Raw genomic sequence first — 27152 nt, forward strand, 5'->3', positions numbered from 1 at the left:
ATGAACCAAACACAGAACCAGCCAAGTGAGCCCATAGGGGATGAATAAGAAATTACAGGGATTGTAAAGGGACTGCCTTAGGAAGCCAGCAGCGTCGCCCTCGCCAAGGTCACTGCGCGTGTTGTCACCAGTGGCCACTGAGCCGGTGCTCCCACCTGGGGCTGACGCCAAGCCTGACTGTGCGCTGCCATGGGGGAACCGGCCAAGGGGGTTACGGAGGCGCCGGGCGCGCAGAGGGGGGACCAGCGTCAGGAGTGCTGGATAGAGGGAGAGCCTGGTGCGCAGGGGCGCGCGGGGCAGTCAGGGAGGAGCCAGGCGCGCTTTCAGACCTCAGCCACTGGAGTCCTGCGGCTCACGCTGGGCGTCCTTGCGTGCCCTGTGGCAAGGACCGCCTGCAGATCTTTTGCTGGGCTCTGGAGGGGAAGGGTTTGAAGCCCTGAGAGCCGCACAGGGCGATGGCTATTGTGCCTCTGGGAGAGGCGGGTCCTCTCATCAGGGCGCCGTCCGTTGCTGATAATCACCATGGATTCTTGACCGGAACCTAAGGCAGAGCCTTTAACCCACTGAGCCACCCAAGCGCCCCTCACCGTGGGTTTAACTGTAACTTCTGACACCAGGTAGGACGGGTGATTAAGGGACCTGATCTCACAGTCTTCTTTTTGAGCAGGGTTATTTCTGATTAACCTTTTCAGACTTTATCAGAGCTTCCGTAAACTGAACATCTACTTAAAAAAAAAAAAAAAAAGGTAAAACAACACAGTCTAGAACTGGCATCATCTCCCGTGTCCAGTGATGTGTGTCCATGTGTAGTTAGGGAAACTGACTAATCACTTCTGTGGTTTGGATACAGACTAAAGAGAGGAAGACCAAAGTTTTTCAAAGTGATGTATTATTTAAAAAACAACTTTTGTTTTTATTATGGAACTTACATGTGATCATCAGGGAAGATTTCAAAATGCAGACAGGTATTAGGAACAAACATGCCAATGGTAATCCCAGCATCCAGAGACTTCAGCGCTCTGAACACACTGCACAGAGCAGCCTTGTGATTTGGGTCAATTAAGTCAGCAGTTCTCAAACTGGCTTGCCTCTTGGCTTGACCTTGGAACTGGAACAAAAATAACAGCCAGCAAACATACAAGCCTCCTGAGATGCTCCCCGTTACTGTCCTTGCGGTCTCTGCTCCCATGATTCTGGTGCACAGTCAGGTTGAAAATCACTAGCTTGCATACAAAAAATGATAAAAATGATGATAAATAAAATGAAAAGATATTGAATCAAAAGAAATGGGTGTGCATAAACTGGATTTGTGATTTCTTTTTCCCAAAGACAGAATGTGCCTTCATGCCTTCATCCTATGGACTGGAAGGAAGGCCTTCAATATTTCACTATTCAGTGTGTTGTTTGAGGTTGGTTTTCTGATACGCCATGTATTGGGTTAAAAATTTCTTCTTTGCTTTCTTTTTGTTTCCTCTTTATTCTTCTTTGAGTTATATTATCAATAATTAATGTTGAATTTATTACACCAGAATTTTATTTGAATAAAATATCCTATATCTCTGCCTTTTTTCCCAAAGATTAATTAAAATGTGTTTTTTTTTAAACATATCAATTATTTTTATATCTGGTCTTTACATTAGCTTGTGATTCATTTCCATGAAATATTTCCAGTTACACATGGCACTTTAATGTTTTTTGCTTTCAATGAATTTATGACCACAGATTAGTTCTTCTTTAAAGCTGATACATTTTTGTGTTTTAGGCTTATAAATTTACACATGTGCTTACAACACATGTATACCTTGCAGATTTTGGCCGATTATATTGCTTGCTAGAAAAATAAATTCAAAAGTCAGAATTTTCAGTTAGGTTAGTAATGCTCTATTATTTTCAAATGCATGATAATTTGATAAATTCGAGCTGAGCTCTTATACTATTTGGAAGACCATTTTTGCTAAGATGACATGAAGTAGAAGAGAGTGAGCTAGGGTAGGGGAAGTGGCTAGTTCTTCCTTTTTCTTTTTACTGGAGCATCAGATGCCTCTCAGCTGCTTTGCAGCTGGACGTGGACATCCCCTTCGGACCATGCTTGCTGGGAGCAGAATTAGCGCTGGCCTCTCTATGGCTCCCCACTCAATAGAAACCATCTCCATCTCCAAGTTTCTTAATTGGCCAGGTGACATGTGAGGCTCCTTTGAAAAACAACAACAAAAAAAGCAGAAAACAAAAAGCTGAGCAGGGATCTTTTTCCCCATTAGAAAAAAAAAAAATACGCGAGGGAGAAACCATTAAGTTTAAATCAAATAACTAGTCTCAATCTTGGGTATTCCTCCTCAGAGCTCAGGTCCAGATATGTTGGGGTGAAGGATAGAACATTCTCAGAGTCCTATTTCCTGGTTTGCTGGGCCTGCGGGAGCACGGGTCTGTGATCTACCACTGAGGTTTTTACTGAGGACACACTATCTGTATGTATGAACCAGTGACTGTGGGCATGAAACCCAAGGGCTCAGGTAGTAGAAAATACCTAAAATACAGTCCAATCTCCACCACCTAAGTTTCACGTAAAATTGATGAAAACGCTGTAACAGATGAAAGCTGATATTTCAGCAAAACATTGGTCCTCCTTGAAATTCTTTAGGAAAAGGGGAAATAGTCACTTATTGACCACTTTTCCTTTTTATGGGAGCTTCAAAATGACCATTGAGGAACATGGACTAGGCCAGACTCCGTTAGGAGTTAGGGAAGATGTCCCGCAGGGCTCCCTCCACTACCAGCCCAGGAACTGTGTTATCAGTGGAGACTGAGGCCTATTTAACTCACCAGTTACCAGTTTGTCTTTCTAAGGGACACAAAGAGCCGCAGCCACAACAGCCCCTCGGGCCTAGAGACAGCCAGGTGCTTAGCAGGGGCCAGTCAAATGGCATCTCTTCATGCCACAAATTTGACCGATACAGTAGGACCAGTGAAGCTCAGACCCTTCTCCTCCCACGCTTGGAAGCTACTCCTAAATGTCACCATCTGAGTCCCCGATTACGGAGATCTGTTATAGCACCAACAGTGTGTGTCTCACCTCCACACTCCATAGGAAGAGAAAGGAAAGCACATAAGCTCCATCAAGGAATTCATGTTTTCTTAAAGAAAGTACAGGCTGTCAGGTAGAATGCCACACAGAGCCATTTCCCAAAAGGGTGACAGAATGAAAACTCGCCCTCATAGAGGACCTGTGTGCATGATGTGCATCACAGAACACGAAGCTCGAAGCCTTTGAGAGAAGTTCACCCATGTGTTCCAGGATAAGACCGAAGAAGCCGATCTAACCGTAATCCCGCCCATGGTGGACACGTGTATCCTGCCCTCTTCTGTCTTGTGCCCAGTTTATGAGTTCTGATGATTCTCTGGCAACATCATCTTATGGAAAACTGACCCCCAAGTCAGTTGGCACTCACTTGACCTCCCACGTTCAACATTCTGCACAGATCCCCATGGCGCATGGTCCTTCTTGATGTATCAATCATGAAACTTAACTTTGTTGCCTACATTTGCAGTCCTGGTGGTCTTTGGATGATGACCTCCACAAAATAAAGCAGCATTTTATCTGTGATAGTTTCTGGTTTGGGCTTCTTAAAGCTTAGCCCAATGGGTCTACAGCTTATATCATAGGGTCAGAATAGCCTTGGGGTTTATAACCTTTACTTTCCCATAGATGAGATTCATGATAATATTAGCACTATTCTAAACAATTACTTCCCAATCTGTGTTCTTGAAAAGATAATAGTTACTTACCAGTAAATTGGATCTGAGAAATTCTACATGATATATCTCATTCATAGAGTCATAAAGTATGCTAACATACAAAATGTCCTGAGAATTCCTGCATACATTTAAGCTTGATTTTTACCTTGACTCCAAATTTTTTCACCAATATAGTTCTTTTTTAGAGAACAACTACAGACTTCTCTTTTCCATGCAAATCAGCATCTACCAATTTCTGTTCTATGCAAATCACTGTGCTACTTTGCTGCCATTAATTCACACCCCCAACTACGCCCTGTCTAGTTTTACCTGGGAGGTCTATTGAGGTAAGTGATTGAGCACATAGTCAAAGACACTTTGGAGGATTATATGTGCTTTAATGGCAAGTGTGTAATGATTCACATGTTTATGGAACATAGTTCATGCAAGTGGAGTTGAAAAATTACCAAAAATACTGATATAAATATGTATCACTACACACTGTAGAATTAATCAATACACCTGCTAGAAACTATATTGACAATGATAATGCTAAACTAATAGCCATCAACAAATAAAAATAAAAACAACAGCAGTTGAAATCATGAAAGCCTTAACAAAATACTCAACATGTATTGATGAGAAGTCTTCCTAAAATTTTTTGGAATTCCCCAGATCATGTGCTAGGAGGAACTTCACTATGTTGTTAAATTTGCCAAGATTTGTTTTTTTAAGATTTTATTTATTTATTTGACACAGAGAGAGGCAGCGAGAGAAGGAACACAAGCAGGGGGAGTGGGAGAGGGAGAAGCAGGCTTCCTGCTGAGCAGGGAGTGTGATGGGGCGCTCGATCCCGGGACTCTGGGATCGTGACCTGAGCCGAAGGCAAATGCTTAATGACTGAGCCACCCAGGCACCCCAGGTTGCCAAGATCTGATGGCAAAGTAATGAGCTAAGTTCTTCAGTAAATTCTCACAATGTGCAGCTTTCTGTGCACTGAGTGAACTCACAGATCACCTGACTCTCTTCACCAGAATGAATCGACAGCTCCTTGATTTGAAAATAAAATAAGTAAAGCTGAATCCTGAAGGCTTTGTGGGGGCTTATGGCCACTACAGGTATCATGTCACAACCAATGGAGGACAGACTCACTACGTCAATGCTTCACCAGTTCCTGCCACTGGGCACAGAGTGCTGAGTTGTTGTAGGACAGTTCCACACAAAGATGACACTGCCTGGCCTCTGAGTTGGCTTGTGTGAACTATGAGAGTTGTCAAAGGACAACTGAAAAAAAAAAAATGGAATGGTGATTTTTTTATAAAGTGGGTTTTGGTGGAACATGTTGACAAAGCCAGGTCAGGCCACACCGCCTCCAGACCCTACTCTTACAAAAATGGGAGAGCCGTGTGTCCAGGACCATTCAGAAGTTTCGGAGGCTCCTAAAATGGTTTTGCACCTGAGTCAGGCATCCAAGGACCTGCGACTTAGTACTGTCTTCACAGTGGAGATCTGCAGGCTCTGAGCATGTGGCCATTTCCTGAAGTTCTCAGCTACGGCTCTTCCTCTGAGTTAGACCCACACCCACTTATCAGTAGCTTCGCTTCACCCTCAGAAAGTCTGTAATCCATGTGGTAGGTGCAAAGTAGACAGATCTCTAAATCTCAGGATTTTGGAAAAATTAGAGGAAGACTCACTGATTGTTTATTTGCTACTGGATGCTGACATTTAATCTGGATATTGGGGAGTATTTCCTCATCCAAAAGTGTTTGTAGTTGAATAAATCATTTAAAAAGAGAGATTTTTATTATTTAATATTTCTTTTTCTTCTTTTGGAAAAAAAAATGGCTTCTCCCCTGTGGTCTATTTAATGCCATGGATATCAGTGATTTGCTAAGGTGTGGCCAGTCATTGGACAATCGAGACAGAGGTAGCATATGTCCGACCAGACTGAAGGGATTTCTTTTTTTTTTCTTTCTAATGATTTTATTTATTTATTTGGCAGAAAGAGAGAGGGAAAGAGCACAAGCAGGGGGGCAGCAGGCTGAGGGATGAGGGAGAAACAGACTCCCCACTGAGTAGGGAGTCCGATGTAGGACTCAATCCCAGGACCCTGGATCATGACCTGAGCCAAGGGCAGATGCTTCACCAATTGAACCCTCCAGGTATCCCCAGAAAAATTTCTTCAAGAAGCATTTCTGCCCCATACTGTAGCTGACAGAGCCAGCTGTGATCATGCAGAGACTTGCTTTCTGATTGTATTTTCTCAAGTGGCATATTTATAAGTATGTGCATATATGCAGCCACATTGTCTGGGCTCATTGCTTAGTTCTGCTCTTACTAAGTGGAGAAACTTGGAGGCAAGTAAGCAATCCTCCCCGTGCTTCCTCAATAATTTGGGGGTAAAACATACTGCTCTTATGCCACAGGAGACTAATGATACCAGCATTGCAGAACTAATCATGTCCATATAGACAGATATAGATATAGATATAAGACAGCTTAAAGCAGTGTCAGGCAGGACGCCTGGGTGGCTCAGTTGGTTAAGCAGCTGCCTTCGGCTCAGGTCATGATCCCAGCATCCTGGGATCGAGTCCCACATCGGGCTCCTTGCTCAGCAGGGAGCCTGCTTCTCCCTCTGCCTCTGCCTGCCATTCTGTCTGCCTGTGCTCGCTCTCTCCCCCCACCCCTCTGATAAATTAAAAAAAAAAATCTTTAAAAGCAGTGTCAGGCATACCGTAGGCGCCTAACAAATTGAAACTCATCATGATCCTCGCTTTGAACAAACATGGGATACTGGGGCGCATGTTCTGATTGAAATTCTGGGAGCCAGAGCAGCACTGGCACTATCTTCCTGACCAGGCTGATAAATTCTTTGTGTTCAGGATTAAAATGTGTCATGGTCTGTCCTGATCTTGGATATTCTGGTTTGAAATACAACGTACTTTGCAGTTTGGGCAATGGAAACCACCACTGGAGAGCCCACTCTAGAATCACAGAAGTCCCTGCTACAGAGGACTTTACATAGAGGGTTATTTAGAGGCATCACGTGACTGATAATTTCCACTGTGGAGATTTCAGCAAGGAATAGTTCACATATTTTAGAAGGACAGATTGCCCAACCAGGTGAATCATTTTCTTTCTAGTAAGTCAATAGTGTCCTATTGGAAAATGTCAACGTGCCATCCATCCCTTTTAAATGATCGTGTTTTGAGAGCCCCAGAGGCTGGCACTGTGTTTCAGTCATCACTTTAACCCCATTGCCAAGTGCATTTCCTGGCACCAAGGAAATGTATTTTGAGTAAATGAATGTGTTCATGCTTTGTTTGCCTGTGAAGGGGGCTTTGGATACTAGCCCCTTAGATGTGTGTCTAGGAAGATTGCTGCAAATTCCCTGGCACTGGAGACTTCTGTGATGTAGAAAGAGCATTTCTGGCCTGTTAACAAAGCCCAGGGATCTACAGGACTAGCTATAATTGCTTCCAAAGCGTGCAGGTGATGTAATAAGTGTTGTACCCAGATGCTCACTGATGTGCCGTGGGACAAACTTCTGAGCAAAAGGGCCAATGTGCATTGTGTTTACGTTGATTTGTGGTGTCTGTGAAATGCTGTTTTGACCTCCCAGTAATTGATCTCCACAGAAAAACTAAGATCATTAGAAAAACTTCCTAGATCTGGTTTTGTTTGTTTGTTTATTTCTTGAGTAAAGACTTGGGAATTTAGAAATGTGGAAGGAAGGGGACCGATTTTCTCTGTTGGGACAATTTCAAAGGAGAAAAGAAAGAAATCAGTGAACAGGCCAAAATAATGACATGGGGGAATCTGTTTTTGGTCCCTGTCCTGGTTCTCCTCCTTGTTTCCTACCAGACCTAGTGAAACCCTTTCAGTCCCCTTGGTACCCAGGGGGACTCAGTCACTTCCCTCTATTTCTCTGTTAAAGCTCATCCAGAGGAAATGATGTCCTTCCTCCCCAAGGAATGGGCGAGAAACTTACGAGGTGTGAAGGAAACCGTTGCCCCATGTGGTGTCTGAGTTAACAGGGACATGGATGGGAGGGACTAAAGGATCTGGGAAGAGACCAGGTCCCAGACAACTTAGTAAGTTTAATAGTGTGAAGCTGAAGAAAATGATTCCCTGATGAGCTCAACAGGCTCCTCCGTCTTCCTCTCTGGCCAGTGGCACCTGGGGGTGTCACCCTGCGTGAAGGACTTGATGCTTACATTGTGCTCATTTCTCTTGTGAATTAATCCATTGCACTTTTGCGGTTTTTGAGGACAGGGGCTGTATCATTGCGCCCTGTGTGTCCCCAGGGGTGAAACAGACTGGCAATAGGTTGCTTAATAAATATTTGAACAAGTGAGTCAGTCAGCCCCTCCCATGAGCAAGGTGCTAACTTAGCGAATAGATGATAAAAATAGCTGATACTCCTTCTGAGTACATATAATGGCATCTTTGCAGAAGCATGACACATCAAGGGATAGACTTACAAAACAATTTATTTTTATCTCCTAGACTTAAAATTCTCTCTGTTGGGCTATTTCTTCCTCTGGTCCATTAAATTCTGGTCACTTGAAAATAAGATTTTCCAGTCAGTCAATAAAATGTTCATGTCAAACTTTGAACTTTTTTCCCTTTAATATGGGGGCTTCTTGTCTGGCCTGCTAGAGGGGTGGGAGTCAGGGTGCATGAGGAACTGTGGTGTCCCAGGAGGCTGGTACATGCAGTGAGGGGTGTCTCAGTAAAGGTTTGGTATTTTAGAAACAATGGTAGGGTCTCAAAAATTAATCCCAATTCAGTTCATTTGTAAAATACCTTGTATTTTCTTCTCAGGCTAAGAAAAAGACTCATTCACTGTTAGTTTAGATGCTGGATGGCTGATTAACAGTAAGCAGTCAGCTTGCCCTCTTTAGACTGTTGTGTGGCTTTTTATAATCATCATTGTTGTGCTTTCTGTTGTTATTTGAAGTTGGTTTCCTCCCTGCTTTCAGAGTGGCAGGGATTGATGGTGACAGGGGGGTGAGTCTCATTGGGAAGAGCTGAGCCTCTGTAGAGTTAACACTGAGGGGTCAGTAGATTCTTAGAGGGCTGCTTGCCTCCCTCCTTCCCTCTCTCCCTCCTTCCTCCCCTCCTTCTTGCCTTTCCTTCTTTCTTCTTTCTTTTTCTTTCTGAATTTAAAGTGTGAAACCAAGAACTTTGAGAGTGTAAGAAGGTGAATGAGTGATTGGAGACACTCTTACGAAGATCCCTCTGGCCTTGGCAGAAATAATTGGTTGGGACAGAGTGAAAGACCTAAGAAGGTAGGAGGACTAGAAGGTCCTTGCAGGTGTCAGGGATCGCATGGTGGGCAGCTCTGGTCCTTCCCGTTTTATAGCTGAGGAGTAAGAAACACAGTGAGCTTCCAGGTCTTAGTGTCCAAAGACCACCCTCTACTGGAGGATCCAAGTCTCCTTGGAGAACTGACTCCAGGGATGAACATGGGCAGTGCAAGGTGAACCTGGAATATCCTGCTCAAAAGACGATGGGAACAGAGCAGAAAGGCTGAGAGAAGCCCTTCTGAAATGGCTCCCATTGGCCCAATCGAGCACAATTTGAACACTAAAACCAATGGTGATGATGTCACAGGGCAATACACTGAAGAGGATAGCCTGCAAGTCCATGTGCTCGTCGTCAAAGAATTAGTACACAAGTAGCGGAAAAGGAAATCTCTTTAGAGTAGACTGCCAGCCAATAAACAACGCATTCCTTGTGTTCACTGACCGCAAACCTGTCCTTTGTTATCGGGGGGACTCAGTGGAACAGGGTTCTACCAGAACTAATCCCTCACTGTTAAGGAATGTTAATAGGAAAATTGCAGAACAATAAATTAATAGCCTTTCTTTCTCTATTTCCTCTTGACAGAGAGAGCAAAACAGAGAGAGAAGGGGGTAGAGAGAGAGTGCAACAGAGTGAAAGAGAGAAGGAGGGCGAGAAAGAGGGACAGAGACAGACAGGGATCTGTTCTGTGCGAAGTAATCTCCCCACACTTCAGTCAACATAGTTTTCTAATAAATGGCAATAAATCACAATAATTATGTCATCTATTTGGATCAGTCCCTTTATAGCCTTGTTTCCCTTTCCAAATGAGTTAATTATAAAAATAAAATAGCTTCTAACTGAGCTGGAATCAGGCTTCTAACATTGAATTTATCGGCAGAAATCAGTAACGATAATCTAATTTTACTTGATATACTTTTTTGCTTTTAATGACAACCAGAAATAGTGTGTTAAGTCAGAACTCAAGTTGATGAGGCAAATATTTTGTAATGAGTTTTTATTATTACAAATAATTTTCTTATAGTATCATTTGTTTATTTTGCTACACGTGGGTATATATATAAAATTAATTTTCTTCTTAGCAATTTCTCAAAAAAATGATTGTGCTGTCCTGTACAACTTCCTAATGAGTCATTGAATGCAATTGTTCTAGTGATTAACTTACAAAATGTTTATTTTCTAAGACTTCCCTGCTTAACAAATAATAGCATATATGTTCTACCAGAGCAAACGGAGATGGTAATCATGATAAATTGACAACCAAAGCCATCCCTTCTAATTTAGGGTTTCCCCTTACTGAGTACATTAGGTGCATCAGAAAGAGTCGTTCACTGGAAGCACATTAGTAAATGTGTCCTGGACAGCTGCACTCATATTTTAGTTGAATTTGCGGGATTCCAGGAGTGAAGTCGCTGCCGAACCACAGTGCTCACCCCAGCTCTTCTTGTCTCCACTAGCAAACCTTTGCCATATTTTCACATTGAGGGAACATGATTTGCAGTTATTCCAAACTCATTAGAGTCCTTGTTACCCTGCTGAATCCTTTTCTAGTTGTAGAAGCTCTTCTAGGGCCCCCTTCTGAGGAAGGTATTTGAGGGGTGTTGTAGGTCTTAATGTCTGTACACATGGATTGCCTTCCATTCTCTCTTGTCTGTGTTCCCCAGTCAGTACGACTAACGAAATAAACAAACTGAGGGACCACAAAATGGGGACAAAGATTTATAGGAATAACTTCCTTATTAATATTTTAGCTCAGATACCTAGCCGCTTGTTATTGTATTAAAATACATTTTCTACCTCGGGGACAAATCTTTATTGCAAGGAAGATGGACTATTTTTGAAAATACAGAAAAACAGTGCTATAATAGCAGCTTTCAAAAATATTAGAGTAGATTATTTACATGAAAAATTGTTAAAATGCAGATTTAAGAGGCAGATTCAATAGATGAGGGACCTGAATTCTGTGACTGTGTATAAAATAAATGGGTCACACTAAATGTTCTCCGGGCCTCTGTAAACTCAAACATTCTATGAATGTTGACACTTCTAGTTGTTAAATTTATGTTTCTTGTAAATTTTCTAATAATTTTGCTTATGCCCAGGAACAATAATTTATTTAATGATTGTAATTTGATAAAATCAATTCAAAATAGCAAAACTTTATGGCAAACCTATTATGAGCAAGGAGTAATAAAAAAATATCCTTATGGATGAGGTCAATGATATTTTTAGGCCCCTAGACTGTATCTTAGGCATAGAGGGAAGCTCTTGCTGATTCTGCAGGCTTCACCTGTGTTCTCTGAGGACGTGGGCCACATGGCTAACTTGAACTCCTCCATCTGTGAGCCACGGACCACTCCTTTCCTATTTGTGGCTGAAACAGGAGTCACTCCCCAAGCACTAGGCATACAACTAAAAAACATTCACTTGATTAAAAGTAAAAAGAAATCTGTCATCAACAAGGGCCTGTTCGCTTGGTATGGTTTCTGTTGAACCTCTCGGATGTGCTCTGATCAGATGTGTTTTTAGATGTGCTTCATCCACTTTACAGGGTAGGGAGGGCATTTGGACCTTTGCCACCGTCATCCAGTCCTATGCTCTTCAACAGTGAACCAGAAAATTCAGGGTAAGGGTCAGGCTGGTGATGGCTCCACGCCCAAATAGAGCCCGGAAACACCACACGGTCTGCCTCGCCTGGGTCTCGGTTCTCAATGAAGTCATCTGGAGGTGTGATGGGGAGGAAGAAAGGAAGCTGCCGAGTCCACCCTCAGGTCAGGCCCCTCAGGCAGGGACCCCTCAGCCCTCCTTTCCCTCCCCACCCTTCTTTCTGCAAGACCCCGCCCAGCACTTCACCTGGAAGCCGGCTCCTCTGTGTGATAAAACATGAGAGTATCTGCAGTTAGGTCTTCTTTTCACGTGTTAACTGATCTTTGAGTATTTAAAAACCCACAGATGCAAGATGCACAGAGTATAGGAGACCAGTCATGAAGGTGAAAAACATAGAAAGATGTTTCTTCCCTCATTTTTTAAAAAAGATTTTATTTATTTATTTGACAGAGAGAGAGAGATCACAAGCAGGCAGAGAGGGGGGGGGAAAGCAGGCTCCCCACTGAGCAGAGAGCCCCATTTGGGGCTCAATCCCAGGACCATGAGATCATGACCTGAGCCAAAGGCAGAGGCTTAACCCACCGAGCCACCCAGGCGCACCTTCTTCCCTCATTTTTATCTTTTTGTACATACATGATACAAAGTGGGGTGGGGAACTGTGACAATTTATTCTGTCCCAAGAGGTAAAGGATGGGAAAGGAGGAAAGAAACACTGATCAGGAGCAGGAATTTGCACAAGAATCATATTTAATTTGTGATGATGTGGGAAGGGACCCCAACTCTAGCTGCTCCTTGTTTCATACCCTTGGGAGCACCTGACTCTGGCATTCGGCAGCAGCCTATGAACAGGTCTGGGCCTCACAGAGCACCTCTGCTGGGATGCCCCATGTGTGGAGTTGGGGAGGTCACAGCAGAAGCTAGGAGGGCAGTTGCCGATCTTGCCATAGTCATGAAAAAACTGAAGGAATGTTCCAGTTCCAGTAAGAATCTTGTGAAAAGGCCAAGTGGTCAATAATTTACCTCCAGGAAATAACTAGCAGCTGTCCTGGTACTTAGATGATGGCTTATAAAATACTCAGGAGAATGAAACACACACAGACACACAGACACACACACACACAGACACACACACACACACACACACATTAAAGGAAAATACACTTTTCTTCAAGGGTATATTTCTGTTCTTGTTACCAAAGCCTAAATTTAATATTTAACACCCTATCATTGGAGTTGATGTGTATTGAAAAAGGAAATGTAGAAAGCTCTATTTCTCTAAAAAAGAATTGCCCACAACTAATGCTATCTACACGTACTTGGGACGATATATTTTGTCTTGTCATTCAAGCAGATTTAAGGACGTCCTCTTCTTTATTCACACAAAGGGGCTGGTTAAGGGCACAGGTTTGAAGTCAGATAAACTGGAGTCAGATCTTTGGCTGGCTACTTCTGTGGATTCAGGCTGGTCACTCAACTCCTCGGGGCCACATTTGCAGATTTGGGTTTTATTCCTGCTCATTGATGAGAATGAGGGTACCCATCTCAGGTGTTTAAGAATTAAATGGTGTACCAGATGGCTGGGTGGCTCAGTCGCTTTAGTGCCCCACTCTTGGTTTTGGCTCAGGTCATGATCTCAGGGTTGGGGGATCAAGCCTTGCATTGGACTTCTTGCTCAACGGGGAGTCTGCTGGAGAATAGCTCTTCCTCTCCCTTTCCTCCTCCCATTCATGCTCTCACTCTTTCAAATAAATAAATCTTTTTATTTTTATTCATTTTATTTTTTTAAAGATTTTATTTATTTGACAGAGACATAGCAAGAGAGGGAACACAAGCAGGGGAGTGGGAGAGGGAGAAGCAGGCTTCCTGCCAAATAGGGAGCCTGATGCGGGGCTCTATCCCAGGACCCTGGGACCATGACCTGAGCTGAAGGCAGATGCTTGAAACTGAGCCACCAGGTGACCCATAAATCTTTTTAAAACATGAATTAAATGGCATAGTAAGTCTTAAAAGTTAGCTATCATCATGATTCATTTGGACCACCAAATATGAGGTGTTGGAATGAGATTCAAACTCAGGCCACCTAGCTGGAGAACCTGGCCTCAGAACCACTGTGTTATGCTGTGTGTCAGACACGAGGGAGTTTGGAAGGAGGACAATGGCCAGGTTGAGAGAGGAAAGTGATGTTGCTCAACGAGGTACCAAAGAGCATCTCAGAGACAGAAGCATTTACATTTTTAAATGTTTATTAAAACATAAATAGTTTACTTGTAAAGAGTGGGAGTCAGCCCCCAGGTAGACCAGCTGGCCAGGTTAAAAATAAAAGTATTTCAAGAAAAAATGGAAATGTTGCTAAGGTCACCAAATTATCTGTTCCTGTTGGAAAACAGTGACTGCACATGAAGATCATAGTCACAAGGTCATTTCAAAGGTGTCTGCACAGCAGCAAAGCCAGAATTGGGGTTGGGGCTTATCTCAGTGAAATCTCGGTTGATGGAACATTGTTAAGATTTCGCTGCTTTGGAACCAAAAATAGTTAGGGTGACCCTGTTTCTGTTACTGTTGGCATTGACATTGGTATTGTTTTTTGTTATTTCTTTGTGTTTTGTTTTATATCAGGATGAATTTTTTTGTATGTGTTTGCATATTTATTTACTTATCACTGGTAGATGGCATGCTTAGTGATATTATTAGGTCTTTCTTTTCTCCAGTCAATTCTACAGTGCCTTGGAACCAGAAAGTATGGGAGATTTTGTGGGTTTTAAATTCCTAGCACCCCGTGTGTCATATAACTCTGTAGGAGTCTGGTACTTATCTATGCAGTTGCTTGTTATTTAGTAAAACAGCTTATGTGGTTTACAAATGTTCTTCCTTCATATTCTGTGTCATGGGTGGCTCTTCGTGGCATTTGTGCTCGTGACGGATCATCTTACTTTGATAGGTACATTTAGCTCTTTATCCCAAGACCACATTAATAAGACCGTTGGTTTGATGTAATGGCCTCCAGTGCCTTCCTTCCTTCACCTGTCCTCTTTGTGCCTGGGACTGGGACTCTCCCCACTTCCTTTCCTTACCCTGTTGCCATCACACGAAGTAGGCCTAGGAAGCAGTCTCTGATTTGGGAGTGTCCCTGCTGAACATGTGTTGTTCACAGTTATATGTCAATTCCAAGTCAGGGCCAACTTCAGCCCAACATTGAAAAAGCTGCTTACAGCTAAGAGACATGCAGTAATTGCTCTTGGTTGTATTTGTTGCCCAAAGCTATTAATTATTAGAAGAAAACAATGTGGTTTTACGGGAGCGAACATTTTTACAACACTAACATTCTCGTCTCAGAGCAATAAATAACATGTCTTTGGGCATATTCATGAGTAGAGGCTTCAAAACAGTGTAATAACAGACTCACATGGATGTCCCAGGAAACTCACTCCTGTTGTAGAGGAAGACAAGGGATGACTTTTTATTTTTAAAGAGATACATTGTGCTATTTTCCTATAAAGAACACTGAAGACCATTCTGCCCTGAAATGATGCCTCTTGCACAAGAGGATCTCCGTGCAGCAAACACTGCAGCTCCCATCTCTCCTTGCTGTGATGGTCTCTCCTCACAAATAACCTGTCTGGTCCATCCCATAATTGGACTAAATGACTGAGAGACATGAGTGCAGCAAAATCAGTACAAACAGGGCCTCACCACTAAGCTTTTACATCCACCTTACCCAAAAATGAGACCGAGAACATTACCATTCTGTTCTCATTCTCCTCTCAACATAGTGCACAGACACTATGGAAAAGACAAATGAGAAAAAGAAGATTAACCTGTACAACAATAAAACTCTTCTACCCTGTCTTGAAAATACAGGGACAAGGGGTTTATAGGGTCATGTAAACAACTGACTGCTGACAAGAACCCCAATATTACTGTCCCCTGCAGCAGAGTCTGTGCCCCCATCACCAGGCAAGCATTATGTCAGAAATGTGCACAGCATGATTGAGGTGCTGTGCATGTGTCTGGGTACTGAGAAAGACAAAATGCGCTGGACCGTTAAGGCAATAATTTTATTCAGGCAATTGCATTAGAGAGAATGTTCGCTAATGAGAAAGATCTCAAAGAAGAGGAGAGGAGGCTTTGTAGAGGCAGGTAAACAAGTGAGTCATCATGAGCCTTATGGGAGTCGTGAGGATGGTGGAGATAGCATTTTCTTGACATATACAGGAGCAGGGTGGCCCCTGGGAGATGGCTGTTCCACAGAGCACCAAAAATTGGAAGCATTTCGGAAGACAAAAGGGTGAGGGAATTTCATAACCATCACTGCTGTTTGGAAGCATGGGGCTCAGGTAAATTTCAACATTATCAAGATCAAACATTCTTCACATTAAGAATACCTAACCTGAAGGACATTAAAATGGGAGATGTTTACCTACTGAACAAACTATTTTAAAAAGCCTAATCAAAGTATAATTGCTATGCAATAAAATGCATATATTTAAACTTACAATTTCATAACATCAGCAGGTGAAGCTATCACCAAATTCAGAATAGTGAACATATCCATCAACTCCAAGACTTTCCACTAGTCACCCTTTTATAGTTCCTCTCTCCCACTCATATTTACTGTATGCCAATGAAACTCCAGATAGTTGTCATACCTATTTGTACTGAGCCTGGAAGGACTAACATCACTTACAGATCTTTCCTAATTCCCTGCATTCAAACTTCCTATCAGCAGAATGCAAGGATTAATGTCTTCACTCAGGAGACAGAGCTACCTGTGGATATCAGGTCTGTCATTTATAAGCCAAGCCTTTGTGAAATGAGGTTGTAACAGAACTGGAGTTGTAGGGTTGCGAGAGGATTAACAATATATTACATGTGAAATGCAAAACTCGTGTCTGATACAGAGTAGTCACTGATTGTGTACGTATGATGCTGCTTCTCTCCTGGGTAACACATGGCCCCAATCCATCCCTCTGAGTAAGCAGAGCAGCAGGTGCATGGGAAAATTTCCCTAATTCAGATTAATGGCTAATGCTTAAATTGAGTTAATGAAAAGACCAATTTGTGGATTATTTTAGAAGTATACATCAGTAACGTTTAAATTCAGGCATTATCTGGAGCTCTGCTAACAATATATTTAATGGAATTCCTGGTTCTAAAAGCATATAAGTATAGTTGTTAATTAGCATATGAAAGCACTAATTAAATGGTAATGCTTATTGGAGATCTTGAATAGAGCAATTGCCCTAGAAAAGAGAATCCTTCACTTAAAGGAAGAAAAAAAAAAAAAAGATCTCAACCTGTGGCTCAGAAAATCAAGAGAAAATTGTGTGCAAGTATGGACTATCAGTTAATATTACTTGCATGATGATGCAATCTCCAAGCCAAGAAATTCCCAAACTGGTTTCTTACCAATGAAATACATGGATTTCAAGAAGATAAAAGCCAAAATGTTTCTGTAGCAATACCTCTCCCTGTTCACATATTTCATTAGCATATTAAATGTAAGTTATGCCATGTCATTCCATTATACCTTTCACCATTATTTTCATATTTCATATCTTTGTTTCTTCTTTTACTCCAGGTTCGTGATGCTTTGACAAGATATATAAAGAACAAAAAAAGTGAACCTTAAACAATTTCTACTGAATATAAATTCTCAACCTCAGTCTTCATCTTCTTTTTTCTCTCCTTTCTCTCTCTTTCATCCTCACACACTCTCAAATACATGTGCATGAGTGCATACACACATATAAACATACACCACAAAAGCCATTCAATGAAATGATCCTTTATGAAGAAAATTTGCAAATAGTACAATCAGAAGATTAACAATCACAAAAACTAGAAAAAATAGTCAACAGAAAAATACCAAAGAATAAATACATTTAAAATAATTAAATAGAGAGATTCCTTGGTGGCTCAATAGTTAAGCATCTGTTTCCGCTCAGGTCATGATCCCAGGGTCGTGGGATCTAGCCTGGCATTGAGCTCCCTGCTTAGAGGGTAGCATCTCTCTCCCTTTCCCACTCCCCCTGCTTGTATTCCCTCTCTCACTGTGTCTCTCTCTGTCAAATAAATAAATAAAATCTTTAAAAAAAATAATTAAAAGGAGAAAAATGGGCTAACAAATATAAATAAATAACAAGACACTATACAAAAGATGAAAGAAAAAGAAGAAAAAAAAAGAAAAGAAGAGATGATGAAAAAAGGGAGATTTAAAAATCATTTAAATAAGGTAATTAATAAATTAATTTAATTTAAAACAATATTAATATATTGATTTATTAATAAATATTTTTTTTTCAAAATTAAATTAATAAATATTTGATTTATTAAAAGTAAATCAATAATTTGTTAAATTAATAAATCACTGGAATTTAAAAGATGATCCTGGACATCATATATAACACACACAAGAAGACTCTGAAAGACGCAGAGAAGGCAGCAAAATAAATATTTTGTTAAACAAACAAACTGAGGGAATTCATTGTCAGTAATCTTTCCCTGCAAGAAATATTAAAAGAAGTTCTTTAGAGAAAAATAAAATGATAAAGGGCAGAAACTTAGAACTACAGAAAAAAAGACAAAGCATTAGAAAAGGAAGGGGTAAAATAACATCTTTTATATTTTTTTTTTACTATGAATTTTACTGGGTTCTCTTCTGCTAGACGACCAGTTGAGAATGTTCTCTCTCACCATCTCTCTTCACTATTGTACTCGGCCAGCTAGTGCAATGAGAATTTTTTTTAACTATGAATCAAAGTAATAGCTATTTATTTATTTATTTAAGGGTTTATTTATTTATTTATTTGACAGACAGGGATCACAAGTAGACAGAGAGGCAGGCAGAGAGAGGAAGAAGCAGGCTCCCTGCTGAGCAGAGAGCCTGATGCGGGGCTCGATCCCGGGACCCTGGGATCATGACCTGAGCTGAAGGCAGAGGCTTTAACCCACTAAGCCACCCAGGTGCCCCAAGTAATAGCTATCTTCTATAAAATAGGGGCAGAGGAAACACTTCCTAACTCATTCTATGAGGCCATAATTACCAGCAAAAGCAGGGGAAAAAAATTAAAAAGGAAGGAAAACTGCAGATCTCTCTCATAACCATAGATACACAAATCCTCAATGAAATATTAGTATTTCAAATCTCGTGTATAAAAGGAATCATACAAATGAGATTTATTCCAGGTATACAAGTCTTGTTGAACATTGAAAAACAAATCATTGTAATCTACTTCAATAGACTAAAAGTGAAAAATTATATAATCATGCCAATTGATTCAGAAAATTCACTTGACAAAATACAACACCAATTTGTGATAAAATCTCTCCTTAAACTGGGAATAGAGGGTAACAACTTCAACATGATGGTAGAATATCTATAGAAGACCTACGTCTAACATCCTGTTCAGTCCTGGGCAACTGGGTTCTCTTCTGCTAGACGACCAGTTGAGAATGTCCTCTCTCACCATCTCTCTTCAGTATTGTACTCAGCCAGCTAGTGCAATGAGAAAAGAGAATGACACAAAAATATTCAGATATGGGAGAATATGGGATATGGGAAAGAAAAAGTAAAATTGTGTGCAGATCACAATGTTGTCTAGGTAGATAATCCTAAAGAATCTGACCAACACCAAATCTCTTAGAATTAGTAAACGAGATCAATGTGGTCATAAGATCCAAGATAAACATACACAGATCAATTTGCTTCTTTATATTATCAAAGAACATGTAAACATAAATTTAAAAATACAATGCTTTATATAATTGCTGGAAAAAGGAAATACTTCTGTGTAAATTTAAACAAGTATGTATAGGACGTGCATGTAGAAAAATTCAAAATGCTAATGAAAGAAATAAAAAATGATCCAAATAAATGGATGTTTATATCACTTCCATGCACTGAAGACTCAGTAAAGATCTTAATTGTCCCAAATGGATACACAGATTTAACAGAATTCCTATCAAAATTCCTATAAGTTCTTTTTTTTTTTGTAGATAGAGACAGGATAATTCTTAAATTTACCTGGAAAAGCAAAGGAACTAGAATAGCTAGATTAATTTTGAAAAGAGTAAGGTGAAAGGCATGAGTCTACTTGATTTCAAGACTTCCATTTTTTCACTACAGTAATTAAACCTACATGGTGTTGGCCGTGGGACAAACACATAGATCATCTGAACAGGATAGACAGTAGCAAAATAAACCCACATGAACATGGCCAGCTGGTTTGTTTTTGACAAAGATGTAAAAGCAGCTAACAGAGGAAGGATTGGAAGAGAGCCTTTCCAAAGAATAGTGCTGGAGCATGGGACACCCTCAGGCAAACAGACAAACAACAACAACAACAAAAATTCTCTGTTTTCATAAAACAGAGATAAAAACATTTACCTCAACACATCATGTGCCTCCTTAATACCCATCACCCAGTTACATGATGTGATGAGCACTGGGCGTGATAGGCAAATGATGAATCATTGACCACTACACCACAAACTAATGATGTACTCTATGTTGGCTAATTGAATTGAAATTTTTTAAATTACCTCAAAAGAGGGGCGACTGGGTGGCTCAGTGGGTTAAAGCCTCTGCCTTCGGCTCAGGTCATCATCCCAGGGTCCTGGGATCAAGCCCCGCATAGAGAGCCTGCTTCCTCCTTTCTCTCTGCCTGCTTCTCTGCCTGCTTGTGATCTCCGTCTATCATATAAATAAAATCTTAAAAAAAAAAATTACCTCAAAAGAGATCTGAGACTTAAATGGAAAACATAAGACTACAAAGCTTTTCTGAAAATACACAGGAGAAAAATCATCAGAATCTTTCATTTCAGTTTTTAAAACTGACACCAAAAGCATGACCCTTAAAAGGAAATACCAACATACTGGATTTGATCACAATTTTTATAATTTTGCCCTCTGAAATATCCTTATTGGGATTTGTATGTTGGGATGAAATGGTGGTCATTTCATTCTCTCTCAGATGCTTTGGGTAGAACCACAAGTGTCTTGAAAGGCCCTCATCATTCTCCTAGGAGAATGTGGAGTATTTCTCAGGCCAAGTCTTGAGCACAGGGGCTGGTTTGACCCCAAGTTGTTGAGAAGGGAAGTTTATAGGTGGAAAGGGTCGGGCTAGGGGCCAACGAGCACCTGTTCCTCCCACTGCAGTCACCCAGTGAAGATTCTGGTGCTGTTCTTTCTATGTGCTGTACTTTTTAGGCAGTGGAAGTGGGTGTGACTTCCAGTAACCAACGGCCCTCTTAACCAGGCCTTAGGTTTGCACTGGCAGGATTTGTAGTTGGGACAATAGTGATATCATTTTTTTCCCTTGCCCCCCCATCATCCATTTTCTGCTTCCTATTTAAAGAAATCTGAGTTTATTTGATCAATAATAGCAGTTACCAGTGATCAAGGATGTACTTCACGCTAGATTCTTCATGATAAAGACATCGCACCCATTCATACTAGCATTGTGTGAGAAGCACAGCATTGCTACGTAGACCTGTCCAATCCCTGTGTGGTACCTGTAACTAATGTCACGTACTGATACTGTGTCAACCATGAGTCAATGAAGAGAAAAGACACTCCACCCAGGATTGCTTTATATGCCCCACATCTGTATATATGACACCCACCGCAGCATGACGTTAGGGATACAAATATTCTGGCTGAGAGTTCTCTAACTCCCCCAAGTAAGGCCTTGCAGGGTCTTAAGCTTCACTGGGAGACTCCAAACATTGCCCGTAATCTAAGATGACTCTAACAGCAGGGTCTGAGGGGGATTTCTGAGAACCCCCCAAGACATTGTCTGTAGCAGAAAGGAAGTGTCAGCTTGCCACAACCTCATGTGGTCCTGTGAATTAATCCGGGCAAATAGTTCAAAGTGGCCCTACCCAAAAGGGGCAAAGCAGAGATGGAGGCCGGGAGAGGAGGACATGAGTTTATTGTATAATTTAAGAGAGAGAAATAACACAGTTGGTCGGGATGGATATGAGGAGCTGAATACAGAGATACTAAGAGAATAGAACTGACAAGTCTTATATAAATCAAAGGAGAATTATATTTTAAACATGGCCTTTTCCACTATTGATCTAAAAAGTTTATGTTTTTCCAAATAAGGAAAGCTATATTATTTTCTTCTTATAGTAGAATATATATATTTTCCCCTCAAAGTACAAAAGTCTACCTTTACATGGATATCAGTCTAATTGGTCAGTTTGAAACAGACCCTCAATGCAGCACGCCTACATCTTGAAGAATATTGACAGCACTTAAGCAGATAATATCTGGGCTCTATTATAAGTTAATATTCCTCGGATGTTCCTTTACTATTAAAAAATTCAGACTAAGAAGTGCGCTTATCAGAGCTGATGTTTAAAGTCTGTAAATATTAAAATGCTGTATTAAATTTAGACTTTCTGTACTTTCCAATAATGAAAAAGCCCAGTTTTCCAACCTCCCTCTGTGGGTGACACTGGGGACCCAAAACCCCAAGTCTCTAACCCTATCCGGAGCCCTGAGCAAGGGGAAACCTCTCGGGGATGAGGGCAGGTTTCCTGACGTGTTCTGTTTGTTGAGAACAGAGCTCACTCACTCTGCTAAACACTTTCTGTCATAACAGCCACAGCAGCAGGGGAGAATAAAGTCTAATTCTTGCAGCGATTTTGTGCAGTTGTCATTAATATCAAGGAGGTAAATGTTGGGTTTAGTGCCACCCTCGTTTCTAAATAAAGAGACATCGGATTGCACCTTGGAGAAAAGGAATCTGTGGCTTATTTAACCCTGAGAGATGACAAGAGAAAGAATTGACTCCTTCCCTTGAAATACAAGGACTATTTGCTATTCAAAGTGTGCACAAGAATGAAGACTCTCTTGTTATAAGAGGAACATGAAGACAAAACCGAAAGTTTTCTTCTTTTCCTTTTACTGCATCATAGCGGTTGGAAATCATCAGTGTTTATCACTGCATTTGGACAGGGTGTGTGTGTGCTCCAATGAGGTTCTGCACAAGGAGACAGGAACTTTCCCCTGGGCTCACATTTCTGGGAGAGCTTGAGGGACAGAAGCAAAGAAAAGAAATTCAGAAAACAGGGTGGTTTTCCCTATCAACCATATGCATGATCTGCTTCTTGCCTCACTTGGAGCTACCCTCTTGGCTCCTCAGTAGCGATCACTCGACTGACTGCCATAATCCCCTCATGTTTCAGTCTCTTTATCTACAATTCTGTTGAGGAACATTTCTTACGTTTTGGAGGAGAAGAGGTTTCAGATTTGCTCCGAAGGTTGTAAGAGGCTACAAAATCTAGTCTGTTTAGGACACTGAAATGTAAGTCCTTCCTATCCCTTTCCAGGAACATGAAACCTGGAGCGTCCATGACGAGGCAGCATGAAGCAGGGGATTCCAGGGCATTCCTCCTCCTCTGACTGGATGCGCACATGCAATCTAGCCTCTGCAAACAGGCACACAGAATTTTGTGTGTCTTTCTTAGTATCAAAACGTGTTAAAGGAGGGACGCCTGGGTGGCTCAGTTGGTTAAGCAGCTGCCTTCGGCTCAGGTCATGATCCCAGCGTCCTGGGATCGAGTCCCACATCGGGCTACTTGCTCCGCAGGGAGCCTGCTTCTCCCTCTGACTCTGCCTTCCACTCTGTCTGCCTGTGCTCGCTCTCACTCTCTCTCTCTCTTACAAATAAATAAATAAAATCTTAAAAAAAAAAAAAAAAAACATGTTAAAGGAAAACATTTCTAACAATTAGTCTTTCAACAATTGAAGGAGCTGGAAGCCTGCGAGTGGCTAGAAGTATTAAACCAGGTATGACGTAGGGGATACTGGCCCCAGGAGGAGACTGGCTTCTCAGGTCCACACACTTGCAGTGCGTCTGTGGCTGCTTCTGGGTTATTTTCTCCAGCCCCTGTCTTTGTTACAACCTGCTATGGCCAATTACTAATGCCATGATAGCATTTCAGTGTAATTCAATCTTAAATTTTATATGAAATTCTAAAACATTGCCTCTGAGAAAACTTTTAGCTCATCCTTTCAATATCTGTGAAAATACTAATTATAAAGACAAGAAACATGCTCCCATGGCTGACTAGATGAGAAGATGGGGTGCAATGGAATTACTCATGCGTTTTCTGGCTAAAGGGAAGGGAGCCAGTATCAACATGAAGGGTCAGAACACCATCTTTTTCTGATCTTCATGCCCCCGCAGGAAGACCGAGTTCCTCAGTATTCAGAGGAGGTCCCTGGGGATCCCTTCAGCATTGCAGCTCTGATCCCACAACAGGTCCCCACTAGCACACAGGTGTGTGTTCTGATCTATGTAGACAGGGAGTGCACAAAACCTTGTGAGGCTGTGAGTAGTCCCAGACCACAAGTCAGAAAGCCTGCCCGAAGCCTTTTCTGTGACTAAAAATTTGAGTCACTGTTAGCAAATCACTCCACTACTTTGTTGTTTTTTTTTTTCAATTGTGTTATATTAGTTATATTACTGTATGTGCCATACAGTACATCATTTGTTTTTGATGTAGTGTTGCATGATTCATTGTTTGCATATAACACTCAGTGCTCCATGCAATCTGTGCCCTGCTTAATACCCATCACCAGGCTCACCCATCCCCTCACCCCCTCCTTTCTAAAACCCTCAGTTTGTTTCCTGGAGTCCATAGTCTCTCTTGGTTCATCTCCCATCCTCATTTCTCCCTCTTCATTTTTCCCTTCTCCTAATGGCCTCCATGCTATTCCATATGTTCCACAAATAAGTGAAACCATATGATAATTGACTTTCTCTATTTGACTTATTTCATTCAGCATAATCTCTTCCAGTCCCATCCACATTGATGCAAAAGTTGGGTATTCATCCTTTCTTATGGCTGAGTAATATTCCATTGTGTATATGCACCATATCACCTTTATCCATTCGGCTGTTGAAGGATATCTTGGGTCTTTCCATATTTTGGCTATTGTGGACATTGCTGCTATGACCATTGGGGTACAGATGTCCTTTCTTTTCACTACATCTGTGTCTTCAGGGTAAACACCCAGTAAAAAAACTAAAAAAAAAAAAAAAACTACTGGGTAAAAACCCAGGAGTGCAACTACTAAAATTAGTAGCTCTAATTTTAACTTTTTGAGGAAACTTCACACTGTTTTCCAAAGTGGCTGCACTAATTTGCATTCCCACCAACACTATAAGAGGTTTCCCCTTTCTCCACAATTTCTCCAACATTTGTTGTTTCTTGCCTTGTTGATTTTAGTCATTCTAACTGGTGTAAGGTAGTATCTCATTGTGGTTTTGATTTTGATTTGAACTTCCCTGTTGGCTAGTGACGATGAACACTTTTTCATGTGTCTGTTATCCATTTGTATGCCTTCTTTGGAAAACTGTCTGTTTATGTCTTCTGCCAATTTCTTGAGTGGGTTATTTTTTGGGTATTGAGTTTGAAAAGTTCTTTATAGATCTTGGATATCAGCCCTCTGTCTGTAGTGTCATTTGCAAATATCTTCTCCCATTCTCTGGGTTGCCTCTTTGTTTTGTTGACTGTTTCTTTTCCTTTGCTTTTTATCTTGATGAAGTCTGTTTCACCACAGACTAGTTTTGCCTGCTCTAGAAACTGCACATAAGTGGACTTAAACACAATGCAGTCTTTTGTGTCTGTCTTCTTTTATTCAGCATCTTTTGAGATTCATATATCTAGTTGTGTTTCTTGTTGATGAGGAAGATGACCTTGCATAATTATGCCACCAATTGCTTCTTGTTGTCTCCAGTTTGGGGTTTCCATGGATTAAGTTGTTAAGAACATTCTAGTACAAGTCATTTTGTGGATATATGATTTCATTTTCTCTGGGTAAAAGCACAGAAGCAAAATTTCTGTATTTGACAGGAGGTATGTCTCACATTTTTTTAAAAAGGCCAACCTATCTTTCCTTTTCTATCCAGCAATAATACAGAGCAGTTCCAACAACTCTACTTTCTAATCAATATTTTTAATATTATTAATATATAGATATTTCTTTTTTAACACATAGATATTTCTAATATTAACCAATCTAATAGGTATGTTTCAGTGTTAAATTATGATTCTCATTTTCTTCTCCTTCTAGATAAATGATGAGCAGTACTTTTTCATGTACTCATTGGTCTTCTGTTCCTGTTCCTATTGAAATGTGTATTGAACACTTTTACACACTTCTTTAATTGGGTTGTTTATACTTTTGTTATTTATTGTGAAAATCTCTTTATGTATTTTGGATACAAGTTATTCATTGCAGTTATATCTATAAAAAATAGAGAAATCATTTATCATATTATATACCCATACATCAGTGACAATCAATATTGATATAATAATATAGATGTGGGTATGGAAAATTGTGTAGATTTCTTATACATTTTCATAGTGTCTTTCAATGAGCAGAAATTTTTAATTTTGATTGAGTATATCCTATTTTATTCTATAAGCGTCTGTGTTTTCTGTGTCTTATAATATTGCCTACCAATTAGCTAGAATCAGAAATGACTTGTGCTCTCATGAAATTTGTATTGTCCCCAAATGCCCAATATCCTTCTTATTGTCCCTAAAGTTAAGATACTATTTTGAACTTTGTCTTAATCATTCTCTTGATTTTCTTAGTATTTTATTACATATATATGTATGTATTTTTGAATAACATTCTGTTCTATTTGTGGAGTTAAATAAATTGCATACTATTATATGTAAGCTTTCATGACTATACTCTCAGCATCGTTTTTAGATCAATTTATGCTTGGAGTAAAGCATTCCTTCATTACTGTTTATGGGGATATGGTACTCAATTATATGCCTACACCACAGTTGATCAGTTTTCCTGTCATTGGATCTTTTTTCCACTTTCTAATACAAAAATTGCAACTGTAAGCATTTCTTTGCATGCCTCCTGAAACCACATGCAAGGATTGCTGTAGATACTGCCAGCAGCTGAATCACTGAGCCTACCTCACAGAGGATCGCTGACCAGCACGCTTTGCTGACTGGGTCTCACGAAGAGTTTCCCGCAGTCTGTGACTCCACATCCTCCTTGGCCCTTGCTGTGGTCTGCCTTTAATTCTTGCCACTTATATCGCTTCTGCCAGCATTGCTGAGGGCTTGTTGCATTTTATCTTACTTCCCACAGCAAACCTGGGAAGGGAAGAACAATTATCCTAATTTAACCCCACAACACCTGAGGTTTGGGAAGATTAGACATGCTCAATGTTTTTAGGGAATAACAGCAAGAAATTTCTCGCTTATGTCACAGGGAGTTTGCTGAACACTTTGAGTGCGTGAGTTCATTTTGTTCGCAGGCAACTGCTGAGGCAAAATTAGGGCATCAGCATGCTCCAGGGTTAGTGCATGTCCTTGCCATCCCAGTCTCCAGAGCCACCTCTTCTCTGCGGACCTCCCTTCCTGCACCGTTAGAGCAAGCAGTGGTAGGCCAGTCCTTCCTCAGGCTAACAGCTCCTCCTGCATTTCTGTGGACCTTTGTGATCTCTTTG

This window comes from Mustela putorius, unplaced genomic scaffold (genome assembly GCF_011764305.1).
Source record: "Mustela putorius furo isolate JIRA1106 unplaced genomic scaffold, ASM1176430v1.1 tig00000577_pilon_pilon_pilon, whole genome shotgun sequence".
Classification (NCBI taxonomy): domain Eukaryota; kingdom Metazoa; phylum Chordata; class Mammalia; order Carnivora; family Mustelidae; genus Mustela; species Mustela putorius.